Raw genomic sequence first — 14,149 nt, 5'->3', positions numbered from 1 at the left:
TAAGATTTTGGAGCAGTGGTGGGTCTGAGCTGTGTTTTCAAGAAGGTTATTCTGCAGCACAAGGAAGAACAGAGGTGTGAACTGGTACAGGAAGGGAGGACACCATGAAGACGGCCTGACGCTCTTAAACTGTGACCTGTTCATTTATTCCTTGGTTTGAACTGGAATCAGGGTCTGACATTTGCAAGTGGGCCTTAAGGGTCATCTGGGGCAAGTTGGCACCCAGTGCAGGAGTTTCTGGGGTTACACACTCTGCCCCAACGTTGCCCGCGATGGGAGGGTCACTGGGACACAGAATGACCAGGGCGTGAGTGGACAGCTCAGGTCTGTGGGCCCAGGAGGTAGGAAGGCACAGGGGAAAGACCACACAGGCCCGGACGCAAATCCCCCTTGGCCCTTATGAAGCAGAGCAACCTGGGACAGACTATTCTCTGCGTCGTGGTTTCCTTATAGGTGGCATAGGAATAATAACCTTTCATGTACGAAGATGCAGCGACATAGAATGAAACTTCTCACCCACTATAGCCAAGCACAGTAGACACATACTCTTCCCCTTGGTCTGAGCCAAATCTTCCTCTGTTTCACCCATTCATGGGACTTACTTTCCCCTTCTAGACATGCCCAGAACACATTTGCTACCAATTTCACAAGTCAGATATTAGAAGATAAAAGTTATGTGGCCATAAGTCTTCTCTTCACTGAGTTAACATCACCATCCTCCTCGGATAACACATTTTCCAAAGCACTTATCTACGCAATCCTAATATGTGCCCTGTGATGATGTCTAAATCCTTGGTCTTCAATATAAAACCATACTTCCGTGTTGGGCGAGGGGTAGAAGAAGGCTTTCTCAAAGGCAGTCCTAATGATCTCATTCCTGCTAATGAGTAAGTTTATGGCCTGAGAGGGAGACAGGGGGCCTTGTTGATGGTCTCTAGAGACTTCTGACCTCTTTTTTATTCCTCCAGGCTCTGTTCTGACAACTTCTCAAATGCAGTCTAGGACGAGGCACCGGAAAAAAAAAAAATTGAGAACCACTGGTGTAAGACACATGGATCAGTGTTCGGCTGACTACCCGAAATAAACTAAGACTAACAAGACTAAAATAACTCCGACACTTCATGTTAAAGAGCTACCGATGAGCTCCCGTTAAGGCAGCGTAGAAAACAGGGCTGAGGTTTTGGGTACAGTTGGCCTGGCCTGGGGAACCAAGCATGGCCTTGCACACGAGGGAAGAAATAAAAGCTTTGGGAAAGGCCCAGGGCTGTCCCACCAGTGTGGGGCACAAGCTATCTCTGCCTTTAGCAAACTGGAGCCCCTCTTCCAGCAGATCCAAGGACTGAAGCAAACACAATTAGCAACATTCTGTATCCCAGAAATCCGCGAGCCAAGATAGTGAAAACAGAGCTTTAATTACACAGTGAGAAGAGAAAAGTTGGCTGACCAATGAGTGGAATAAGGGGGAAACCTGAATGAATTCTGTCTCTATAACACAAACATAATCAAAAGCCAACAAACTATGGACAGATGATAAATTCTAAGGGTGGTCAGGAAGGAGAAAACAATCTGAGGTGAGAAAATGGGCTAGGCTGGTGGTCATCCCAATTTTAAGACTGAATTCTCTTAAAGGTGAGCCATTTTCTTTGTCTCAAATGAGGGGCTTTTGGATTAGTTGATGGTAAAATCGCTTTTAGCCATCAGTTTCTCTGATACATACCCCTCATATGCACATAACTGAGTCCATTTTCCATTACCAATTCAACTCATGAATTTTCATGGCATTACAGTATCTCCCTACAAGATGCTTCCTAATTGCAAAGGGAAAGTTTAAAACTTTACGGTGGGAAAACCTGATAGATACCACCTTAACCAAATGATCAAAGATCACCTCACCAGTAATAAAATGTATTGACATCGTGTACCTTCTGATAGATGAACTGAGAAGGGCATAATATCACTTATGTGAGAGCCCATCCCAACCATTTAATCCGCATCAGTGCAGCGAGTTTGGGACCATCTTTTCTGTACATTGTCTTTTTTTTTTTAAACCTACTTAGAGATTCATCCTCCTTAAAGCAGTGATACCTATGGGTACAGAAGCTGAAATACCATTAATTTAGCTGACTTTATCAACAATCATCACAAAATAGAATCATGTTGATGTAAAAATAAGCCCTCATTCTACTTGGGAAAAAAAATTCAATTAGCAACAGAATCATGTAGAGCCACCCGTGGTTATGGAGATTTAGTGACTCACTGCAATCGAAAATTGCCTGTAGTGGTTGGTGGTGATATTTCCCTTTTATTCTAGCTTTGCCAGCCCCCAGCAACCATGCCTGGTTTCCACCCATCACAAAGCAAAATGAAACAAAAATCACCAGGGGTTAAAAGACCTAAATTGGATTACAGTCACACCATTTAGAAAACAAGGTTTTACTGGTAATTGCATTCAGCTGAATAAATATCCTTGCATTAGCTTATGGCCCATTAGTATTCTGATGGTGATTATTTTTGCTTAAATGTGTCTGCCTCTGAATAAATGGGGAATGGGTGGAATGATATGAGGTTTTGAGATGAAATGGATATTCTGTTCAGTAAACTAGAGTTTTTGGCGTGGAGCTGGGACTGTGGGTGAGATTGAAACGACACAGACATTGGTTTAACATCAGTTCTTTGCAAAGTTATCTACTGGAAGCATGAACTTATGGTTTCCAAACTCTGCTGCACGCATCAGAGCCAGGGCCTAGAAATCCTGAGGCTGAGGCTCTTCCCCCAGACATTCTGCATTAGAATCTCTAAGAGTGAAACTCAAGAACCTGTATTTCTAACACAGCTCCCAAGTATTCCAGCGAACAATCACTTTGAAGAATACTGGTTCCAAATGTTTCCCAGTCTTATTCCAAGTTATCAGTAACGATTCAAGTACAGATTGATCTAAAAGGACAAAATCCACCACTGGAGATAGACCAAGGATCAGCAAACTATGGCCCCTGGGCTACATCTGGCCCAACACTTGTTTTTTGTATATAAAGTTTTATTGGAACACAGCCACACCCATTTGTTTACAAATTTTCTATGCCAACTTTCTTGCTAAAATGGCAGAGAGAGCAGTTGTGACAAAGACCATATGGCCTGCAAAGCCTAAAATATTTACTACCTGGCCCTTTATAGAAAAAGTTTGCCAACTTCTGGTGTCAATAGATGGGGAATATTGGGGGTCTCAAGGGACTGAGAGACGAAGAACGTGGGCATGCTAAGAGATAGGCTAGCAGAGTAGCTGGCTTCTAGCAAATTGTCCTCTCCCTTCCCTGGACTTTTTTCTAAGTGATCCAGGGTGGGTGAACTCTATTTTTTCCAGCTTTACTGATATATAATTGATGTGTGTGTGTGTGTGTGTGTGTGTACACAAAACATTGTATAAGTTTAAGGTATACAACACCTAGATTTGATACATTTATATACTGTGAAATGATTCTCTCAGTAGCATTAGTTAATTCCTCCATCACCTCACATAATTGCCGTGTATGTGTGTGTGTGTGTGTGTGTGTGTGTGTGTGTGTGTGTTGAAAACACTTAACGTCTACTCTTTTAGCAACTTTCAACTATATAAGTATATAATACAGTACTGTTAACTTAGTCACCCAGCTGTATATTGGATCCCAGAACTTTTTCATCTTATAAGCTTGTGCCCTTTGACCAACATCTCTCCATTTCCCCCTCACCCCAGCCGCTGGCAAACACTATTCCTGCTTCCAGGAGTTTGGCTTTTTTCCATATGGAAAGTAGGATTCCACATATAAATGAGATCAAACAATATTTGTCTTTCTCTATCTGACTCATTTCAGATGAAATGGGCACAACAGCCTTAAGTGTCATCCATGTGGCTGCAAATAGCAGGATTTCCTTCTTTCTCATGGCCAAATAAGATTCCATCATAAATATATATATGGTGGCTCTTCATCAGACATTTTTCATCAGAATCTCTAGGGGTGAGGCTCAGGAGCCTACGTTTCTAACACAGTCCTCCATTCTTAGCTACTGTGAATAATGCTACAAAGCACATGGGGGTGCAGCTAGCCCTTGAAGATAGCGATCTAATTTCCTTTGGACATTTACCCAGAAATAGAAATGCTGGATCATATGGTAGTCCTATTTTTAGTTTAGTTTTTTTTTTTCCAGTAACCTCCATACTGTTTTTCCATAGTAGCTTCAGTAACCTGCATACTGTTTTCCATTTCCGTGGATTCTAACCTCAGCTCTGCCCCATACTAGAAGAACTTAACCTCCCTGAACTTTAGTTTTCTTTATCTGTAAAACTCAGAAGGTTTAGACTAAATAAAACAACATTTAAAGGACAGGCACTATTGCAGTCTTTGTACTAGATATAAAGAAGAAAGATGAATAAATCATAGTTTGTCTCCTCAGGTTGCTCAAACATGATCTCTGGGTTCTATTTTATCTTTAGTTTAAAAAGCTGAATGGTATAGTTATTTAAGAGTGTGGGTTCAGAGGTCAGATCTAGGATACTGTTTAAAATCTGGTTCCGCCACTTAGTAGCAATGTGACCTTGAGAGAGTTCTTTATGCTCTTTAAGCTGTGCAGAAAAATGGAGACAGTATTTACTGCAAAGTGCCAAGGTGAAGTTAAACTAGACAATGCAGGTAAAGTGCCTAACACAATGCAGGTCTATAATACCTTGTTAGTACTAGCTTTATTCACATTCTAACATTGGTTAATCAAGGGAGACCCCACTGGTTGGGACCAGACAATTCTTCTTTGTGCAAACCTCTCCAGAACATTTAGCAACCCCGACCCCTAAATACTAATAATGTTCTTCAAGTCAATGGGATAACCAAACTGCCCCCAACATGTTCAAACGTGGAGAGAGAAGTGTTGTTGCCTCCTGGTTAAGAACGACTTAGGCAGTGAACTCCTTGAGGACTTGTTTATTTTTGTGTTCTCTATCCAACACTGTGCCTAGCACATAGACAGCTCAATAAACACTCCTAAAAGAAATGAATGGAGGTGAATGAATAAAACAGTATGACTTTGTAAATACGCTTCACATGCCACTATTATATATTTATATCTTTTGTTGTACATGATTCTATTAGGTTTCTAGAATCTCTCATTAAATTGCAAATCATTCCGAGGGAAAGTACTTTCAGCAGTTATTAACTAACATCAAGGTGGCTGAATGCCAGCTGTGACAAAAGCCCTACAGGAGTAGTTTACAGAACAGAAAGGAGATGGACTGGTGTTCAAGTACATGGTCAAAATGGAAAGCTTTGTATGATCTCTAATGATGCCTCTGCATGGGTCCGTGCATAAAAATAAGAAAGTATATGTAATGGGGGCTCCCTGGGAGATACATCTCTTACCCACCTCCCCCTGTATTGTTAAAGAAATTGAAACCAAAGGTCCTTTGTCATTTACCATCATTTTTCTCCTTTTTTTTTTTTTTTTAAAGAAGTGATCAAAATATCCAATAATAAGGATTTTGGAATCATTATGGTATGTCCATATGAAGTAATATTTTAAGACCATTACAAATCATGTTTGCATGAGGTAGTTAATGACATGGGAGAATGCTCATGATATAATCTAAATGCACAGAAAGAGGCAAAGAGAGAAAAACTCGGGGAAATATACAAAAATATTAACAATTATAAATCTCTTTGTGTTGGGATTACAAATTATTTTAACATTGTTTTTACCTTATCCTTTATCTTCTAAAATTTCAAGGACCTCAGTCAGTTGAACAACACAGATAAAGAATACAATATTCCTGACTATATTTTCTCATTACCAGGACCAAACATCTAGGTTATGGCTGGTATATTCATATTGCCTTTTTCTTTCAGTCTTGTTTTCAACTATTATTTTCTAATTAAAAAAATTTTATTACATTTATTTATTTTTGAGAGACAGAGAGAGACAAAATGTGAATGGGGGAGGGGCAGAGAGACAGGGAGACACAGAATCCAAAGCAGGCTCCAGGCTCCAAGCCATCAGCACAGAGCCTGACACGGGGCTTGAACCCACAAGCCATGAGATCATGACCTGAGCTGAAGTCAGATGCTTAACCGACTGAGCCACCCAGGCGCCCCTATTTTCCAATTTTAAATTTATACTTTCCTCCAGGATCCCCCAATGGGGTTCAACACCCTGTGGAAAGAAACAAGGGACTAAACGCACTGGCAAATGAGAAAACTGTGACATGTAGGTCACGAGTGACTCCCCTACTCGGTTCTCTTCACTCTGAGTCCAGGTCATGTCCCGAATGTGGCATGGAGCCTCCCTCTCTGACATTGGACTTGTTCTTAGATGTGTGATGAGCACAGGATGCTCGGGGGCCAGTGACTGGTCAAACTCAGAGCTCCTGGGAGCTGAAGCTCTTCTCATCCGTAGGTCAGCGCTGGGTAAACAGCAGTGGCATTTAAGAGAGAAGGCACAGGGGCTTTTACTACATCTCACTCTCCACTTCCCATGCCTACAGCTGTGCCTGGAATCTTCAAATATACCCAATGTCCTCTTTCTTTCTTAGGAGCATCTATACCCCATATGCCTCTTTCCTCAATAACCAGTCTGCCTGAGATAACGAATCTGAATTCTCTTCTCTCCTGTTTATCTTTTTTTAATTAGCCAAACGATTTTCATACTTCCCTGAAAGCTCCTGGCCCAGCAACTATTTTTCTCCTCAATCCTCTAAAAGTCACTGTTTTCATGACCACCTTGGTTTTCTTTCCAGCTCAAAGTGCTTCCTCTGAAGAAGATATCCATTTTTGTGGCTTTAACAACAACACATTATCTTTACTTGAATGTATAACCTCAGAATCACTGAGGTTTTTTTTTTTATATTTGGTCAATATAAAAATATTTACCCAAGAACTGGCAATTTATAAAAATTCGTCTCAGGGCGCCTGGGTTGGTCAGTACGTTTAGCATCCAGCTTTAGCTCAGGTCATGATCTCGTGGTTCATAGGTTCCAGCCCTGCATCGGGGTCTGTGCTGATAGCTCAGAGCCTGGAGCCTGCTTCAGATTCTGTGTCTCCCTCCCTCTTTCTCTGCCCCTCCCCCTGTTCACGCTCTGTCTCTCTCTCTCTCAAAAATGAATAAACTTAAAAAAATGTTTTAAAAATTCATCTCCACTCAAGCATCCTTCCCTATTTAAAGCAAAAGTCTCCTAGTCCATCAAGACAAGTAAGGCGGTCATTCACTGATTATCACATGTAAACATCTACTAGCACCATGAAATATACAAGAGCAATTCTATTTCACGGTAAAATCGCACATCTTGTAAAAGACGCAGGATTTCAGGGCACCTGGGTGGCACAGTCAGTTAGGCGTCCGACTTTAGCTCAGGTCACAATTTCACTGTTCTTGAGTTCAAGCCCCACAGTGGGCTCTGGGCTGACAGTGCAAAGCCTGCTTGGGATTCTCTCTCCGCCCCTCCTCCACCTGTGCTCTCTCTCTCTCTCTCTCTCTAAGTGAATAAATAACCTTAAAAATTAAAAAAAAAAAAAGATGCAGGATTTCATGAGGTCAGAGTATAACTGAAACACTTCCAAAGGCACTCATATAAGAGAACTTGGGAGAGGTACTTCAGTTAATAAATGAAAATCAATGTGTAAGGATGATGACAGAATAGTGACTTCAAAGTCTTCACAGAAAATTATCTGAATATCAAAACATTAAGAGAGTTTCTTAGAAAAAAAACTGGTGAACCCTCAAATATTTTTGCAATCTTGTCCTCTTTATAATGATGCTGTAAATGTAAAACAGAGTACCTGAAGAGCTAAAACAATCTTGAAAAAGAACAAAGTTGAAGGTCTCACACGTCATAATTTCAAGCTTATTACAGAGCTACTATACTCAAAACAGTACGTTACTGGTATAAAGACAGACACAGAGACCAGTGGAATATAGTAGTCCAAAAATAAACCCTCACATATACAGTCAGGTAATTTTTTTTTTAAGTTTATTTATTTTTGAGAGAGAGAGAGTACAAGCAGTGAAGGGGCAGAGACAGAGAGGGAAACAGAGAACCTGAAGCAGGCTCCGTGCTGTCAGCACAAAGCCTGAAATGGGGCTTGAACCCATGAACCGTAAGATCATGACCTGAGCTGAAGTCGGGCCGCCCAACTGACTGAGCCACCCAGGCGTCCCGTCAAGTAATTTTTGATAAGGATATCAAGACTATTCAACAGTGAAAGGACAGTCTTTTCGGTAAATAATTTTGGGAAAATTGGATATTCACATGCAAAAGAATGAGGTTGTACCCTTATCTTCTATCACATACAAAAATAAACTCAAAATGGATCAAAGACCTAAATGTAAGATCTAAAATTGTAAAGTTCCCAGAAAAAAAAAAAAACACAGGGGAAAAGCTTCATGACACTGGGTTTGTCAGTAATTTCTCGGACATGTATGATAAGAAAAAACAAATTGCTTCGACCCTCTTGGGATCCCTGGCTGAGGTTGAAAATTAAACTGATAAAGACAGATTTAACAAGAAATGGCTAAACCTGAGTATCATTATGCTGGGTCTGATGAAGAATGGACAGTTGTGGAGAAATATGACAGGGCAGAGAGTGCAGGGTAAGTGTAACAAACCGGGGGAAATTTAGCAAGGCCTGTTTGTAAGAATTCTTCTTGCATTCTTTTCTCTTCACAGGTAAGAATCTCCTTTCCTCCAGTTCCTCCAGTGTGAGAGGACTTCTCACACAGGGTTTTATGACTGCCATTTTCTCAAACTCCTTCAGCTTAAAATACTGAATATGCCAAGGTGCCATACTTTGGGGGAGCGTCCTCTGATCTACATCAGATATGACATGAAAAGCATAGTCAACAAAGGGAAATGCATATAAGTTGGGACACATAGAAATTGAAATTCTGTGCATGAAAGGACACAACTGACAGAGTAAAAAGGCAAAAGCACACTATGAAATGGGAGAAAATATTTGCAGACCACATATCTGATAAAATGTTAACATCCAGATTATGTAGAGAACCCTGAAGAATCAACAGCAACAAAAACCAAACAACCCAATTCAAAAATGGGCAAAAAACTTGAATAGACATTTCCCTCGGTATAGATGAAATGGACATTTCTCCAAGATATATGGATGACCAATGAGCACATTAAAGGTGTTCATTGGGAAATGCAAATCAAAACCACAATGAGATATCCCTTCACAACAACTGAAACAGCTACAATTTCCTCAAAAAACTGAAAACTGAATTTCTGTATATATTTTACCACAATTAAAAAAAAACTATTTTAGGGCCGCCTGGGTGGCGCAGTCGGTTAAGCGTCCGACTTCAGCCAGGTCACGATCTCGCGGTCTGTGAATTCGAGCCCCGCGTCAGGCTCTGGGCTGATGGCTCAGAGCCTGGAGCCTGTTTCCCATTCTGTGTCTCCCTCTCTCTCTGCCCCTCCCCTGTTCATGCTCTGTCTCTCTCTGTCCCAAAAATAAATAAACGTTGAAAAAAAAATTTTTTAAAAACCTATTTTAAAAGTTTAGGGGAAACCATTATAAAATCTAAAAGGATACTGCATTCAGATTGCTTCCCAAAAGAGTTTAAATTTTCACTCCATGTTGAGGAAGCAAGATTGGCTTCTTTACTAGTGTGAGATCTGTGCATGAGAGACCAGTCAAAACTCTAACCAATATGCCAATGATTTATTTTTAAAAAAAGATTTAAAAATAAAAATGCATTTGCTGGTAGGAATGCAAGCTGGTGCAGCCACTCTGGAAAACAATATGGAGGTTCCTCAAAAAACTAAAAATAGAACTACCCTACGACCCAGCAATTGCGCTACTAGGCATTTATCCAAGGGATACAGGTGTGCCGTTTCAAAGGGACACCCCCTTGTTTATAGCAGCACCATCGACAATTGCCAAAGTATGGAAAGAGCCCAAATGTCCACCGATGGATGAATGGATATATATATATATATATATATATATATATATATATATATACACACACACACAATGGAGTATTACTCGGCAATCAAAAAGAATGAAATCTCGCCATTTGCAACTATGTGGATGCAACTGGAGGGTATTATGCTAAGTGAAATTAGAGAAAGACAAAAATCATTACGACTTCACTCATATGAGGATGAGAGACAAAACAGATGAATAAAAGGGAAGGGAAACAAAAATACAAACAGGGAGGGGGGCAAAACAGAAGAGACTCATAAATATGGAGAACAAACTGAGGGTTACTGGAGGGGTTGTGGGAGAGGGGATGGGCTAAATGGGTAAGGGGCACTAAGGAATCTACTCCTGAAATCATTGTTGCACTATATGCTAATTTGGATGTAAATTTTAAAAAATTAAAAACAAAATTAAAAAAAATAAAAATAAAAATAAACACGCATTTATATGTTTTTTAAAGTAAAACAGAGTGAAGATTCTCCTAACTAGCGAGCGCACAAGTTTACTGGATGTATGGTAATAACAACAACAAATAAGCAATTAATTATTTGTTCATTCTAAGAATTAGTAACCAGTTGGAATTATAAATCATTTTAAATATAAGATACAAATAATTATTTGTAATTATCTGTTTCTTTTGAGGTCCCAATTTAACCAGTTTTTCACTATTTATTGTTAAATATCAGTCTTGTCCCGTGTGGATTCATTTAAATGATCTTTTTGCAATATAAATCTTCGTTGGATAACAGAGACCTCCTTCAGTTATGTCCTCTGCGCAGATGACTCCCCACTCTATCTGTGGACCTGAGCAATCTTTTCCAAATGCCCCAGGACATTTTTACTTAAAGTGCCTCTCCATTAATTCAAATTCAAAGTAAAAAGTCAAAGCTATCATTGCCCCTCTAAATACCACTTTCCTATTTCGCAATGTCATTATATACACCCAACCAAGTGAAATGAGAACACCAGTGTCAGTCTGTCTACTTACGTCCATCTACTCATCATCATTTAATCAGTTTCCAAACCTTGCTGACTTTTCTTTGCGAAGGCATCTGTCCCCGTCCTCTCTTCCATTCCTTCAGTGGTTCCCTAGTTCTCTGGTCCTTTGTACTCATGTTTGGATGACCACAACGCACTTCTCTTTTGTCTTCTCACTTCTTGGGTCTTTTCCTATTCTAGTTCTACCTAAATAGCCTGCCCAGGTTAATCTTTCAAAAAGGTAGCTCTGATCTAATCAAAACATTTTACTCACTCTCCCTTGAACACATCTTTCTCTTCCTGTTTCTTGCCATGTGCATCACCCCTTCTCCCTCGAATTCCCTCTTCTGAGTCTCCTGCCTCTCCAAAGCCTACTCAGATCCCAGCGCTCTCTCCTGATGAGCTCAGGCTAAGTGTTTTCTCCCCAAGAACACATTCTGCCTACATCTTCAGAAGAGAATTAGCCAAGCAGGTAAACTGTAGCTGTTTACAGCATAGAATCCAGAAGTAGGAGACCTGGGTACTTCCCAATTGTATAATCTTGAAGGAATTCTCAATGGGTACGATTACAAACATTTGTTATTTGTTGACCACCTACTGTAGGTCAAGCACTTTATATTTATTAGAACAGCCATTATTTACTGAGTACTCATTGGGTACCAGATCCTAAATAACATTACATAAATCGCTCCACATAAAAAGCTCTATAAGATAGGTATTATTAGCCCCATTTTTCAGATGAAGAAACTAAGGCAGAGAGAAACTTTATAACTTAACAGAGAAAGCTGCTTCTACTAAGTGGCAGAGCAAGGATTCAAACCCAGAGAGCCCAGCTCCCAAATCTGTATTCTTAACCACTACCCTACAGTACATTAGAACATGCCATTTAATCCTACAGTTACCCTACAAGACATATATTAGTTTGCCCACTTTGAAAATGAGAAAAACTAAATTCAAGAAAGTTAGGAAATACTCTAAGATGTGGTGAGTTGATAATGCTAGACTCTATATCCAAGTCTGTCAGACTCCATTAAATATTATTTTTTGTGTTCTTGAGATTAACATCATTACTTCAAAGGTTATTATGGGAATTAAACAGGATCATGAATGTGCTTTACAAATGCTAATAAACCACACTGAATGTTGGGTTGAGTTCCCTGTGAGCACATTCTTATGGAGCCACCATGCCAATTAGTTTTAGATAGTCTCTGAACTTTACTCCCACGCTTCTGTTGGCCTTTTTATTGGTTTAGAGTTGTAGTAATTTATGCATAAGTTTAATATATGTATTACTATACTAATAAATCTTGATTCTATCTCTTATTAGTTAGTCAGTCTTATGCTAGTTTCTTATCTATGCCTCAGGTTCCTGACCCTTTAAATAAAGGATCCTTGGGGCGCCTGGGTGGCGCAGTCGGTTAAGCGTCCGACGTCAGCCAGGTCATGATCTCACGGTCCGTGAGTTCGAGCCCCGCGTCAGGCTCTGGGCTGATGGCTCGGAGCCTGGAGCCTGTTTCCCATTCTGTGTCTCCCTCTCTCTCTGCCCCTCCCCCGTTCATGCTCTGTCTCTCTCTGTCCCAAAAATAAATAAAAAACATTGAAAAAAAAATTTTTTTTAAATAAATAAATAAAGGATCCTTACAACACCCAAATATATCTTAGTATCCTCCCTCTCTCTCTGCCCCTCCCACATTCATGCTCTAGCTCTCTCTCCATCAAAAATAAATAAACATTAAATTTTTTAAAATTAATATATGTAAAGCATTTTAAACAATATCTGGTAGGGTGCCTGGTGGTTTAGTCAGTTGAGCGTCTGACTTCAGCTCAGGTCATGATCTTTTGGTTTGTGGGTTTGAGCCCCGTGTTGGGGTCTGTGCTGACAGCTCAGAGCCTGGAGCCTGCTTCGGATTCTGCATCTCCCTCTCTCTCTTCCCCTCCCCCCACTCAGGCTCTGTCTCTCTCTCTCTCTCTCTCTCAAAATAAATAAACATTAAAAAAAATTAAAAAAAAAAACAAAAAACAAAAACAAAAAACAGTACCTGGTACACAGTAGAATGTATAAAATGCCAGATATAATAATTATTATGATTGTACTTCTTGTAAAATACAAAAAAATGAAATGTAAGGAAAATCAAAAATAATAAATTTTACTTTAGTTTACTGATTAACGACATAATCTTCTGTGCTGAAATATTACTGATATTTATTTTACTGAAATATATTACTGAAATATTACTGAAAATATTACTAATTATTGAAAATATTACTGATATTACTAATTACTAAAAATATTACTGAAAATTATTACTGAAAATATTACTGAAAAATATTACTAATATTAATTTTACCAAGAGAAATATGATTAAATATGCTCAGTTGCTTTTGAGAGTCTGGACACCACATTTCATGATGCAGCAATTTCATGGCCTGGTTCAAAATGTATTTTGTTTCCTGAAATTACTAACTGCCTAGTTGCAAAAATATACTTCACAAAGAAACCACACAAGTCCCCATGGAAAAAGCATATTCATATACAAGTAATCATATCAGCTCAAATTATTAAGTCTTGGTCCCTACTTTTGGTCCCATTTATTAATAATTCTAAGTTTAATGTTGATATGTGACCAATAAATTTCCATCTTATATTATGTCAGTCTCTTTGGTTGAAAATTAATGAAAAGTATTTAACATTTATATTTTTACAATTGGTCTTAAAACCTACCAAGAGTCTTCATTGGAAGATTTTCTTTTAAAGCTTATTTATTTTGAGAGAGAGAGAGAGAGAGAGAGCAAGTGAGCATGAGCAGAGGAGGGGCAGAGAGAGAGGGAGAGAAAAAGTCCCAAACAGGCTCCACACTGTCAGTTACAGATCCTCATGCGGGACTTGAACCCACAAACCATGAGATCATGACCTGAGCCAAAACCAAGAGCCTGACACTCAACCGACTAAGCCACCGAGGTGCCCCGGGAAGATTTTTGAACAGACTAGAAAATTCAGCTTGAAAGCCTTATTAATATCAAAATACAAGAGTTTTACAGGTAAAATATATCCATATTCATCTCAGGAACAAAAATCACATAATGATGGAAATATTTTTAAACATATATTTTCAAAACTCTTTCTCCAAAGCATGAATTTCTTTCAAAAAGCTGTCATTTCCTCATTTATTGCCAAAAAATTACTTTTACCTCAAAGGGATCAATTAAGTTGACATTATTTT

Source organism: Prionailurus bengalensis, chromosome F2 (genome assembly GCF_016509475.1).
Source record: "Prionailurus bengalensis isolate Pbe53 chromosome F2, Fcat_Pben_1.1_paternal_pri, whole genome shotgun sequence".
NCBI lineage: Eukaryota > Metazoa > Chordata > Mammalia > Carnivora > Felidae > Prionailurus > Prionailurus bengalensis.
Note: the sequence above shows the minus strand (reverse complement) of the source record.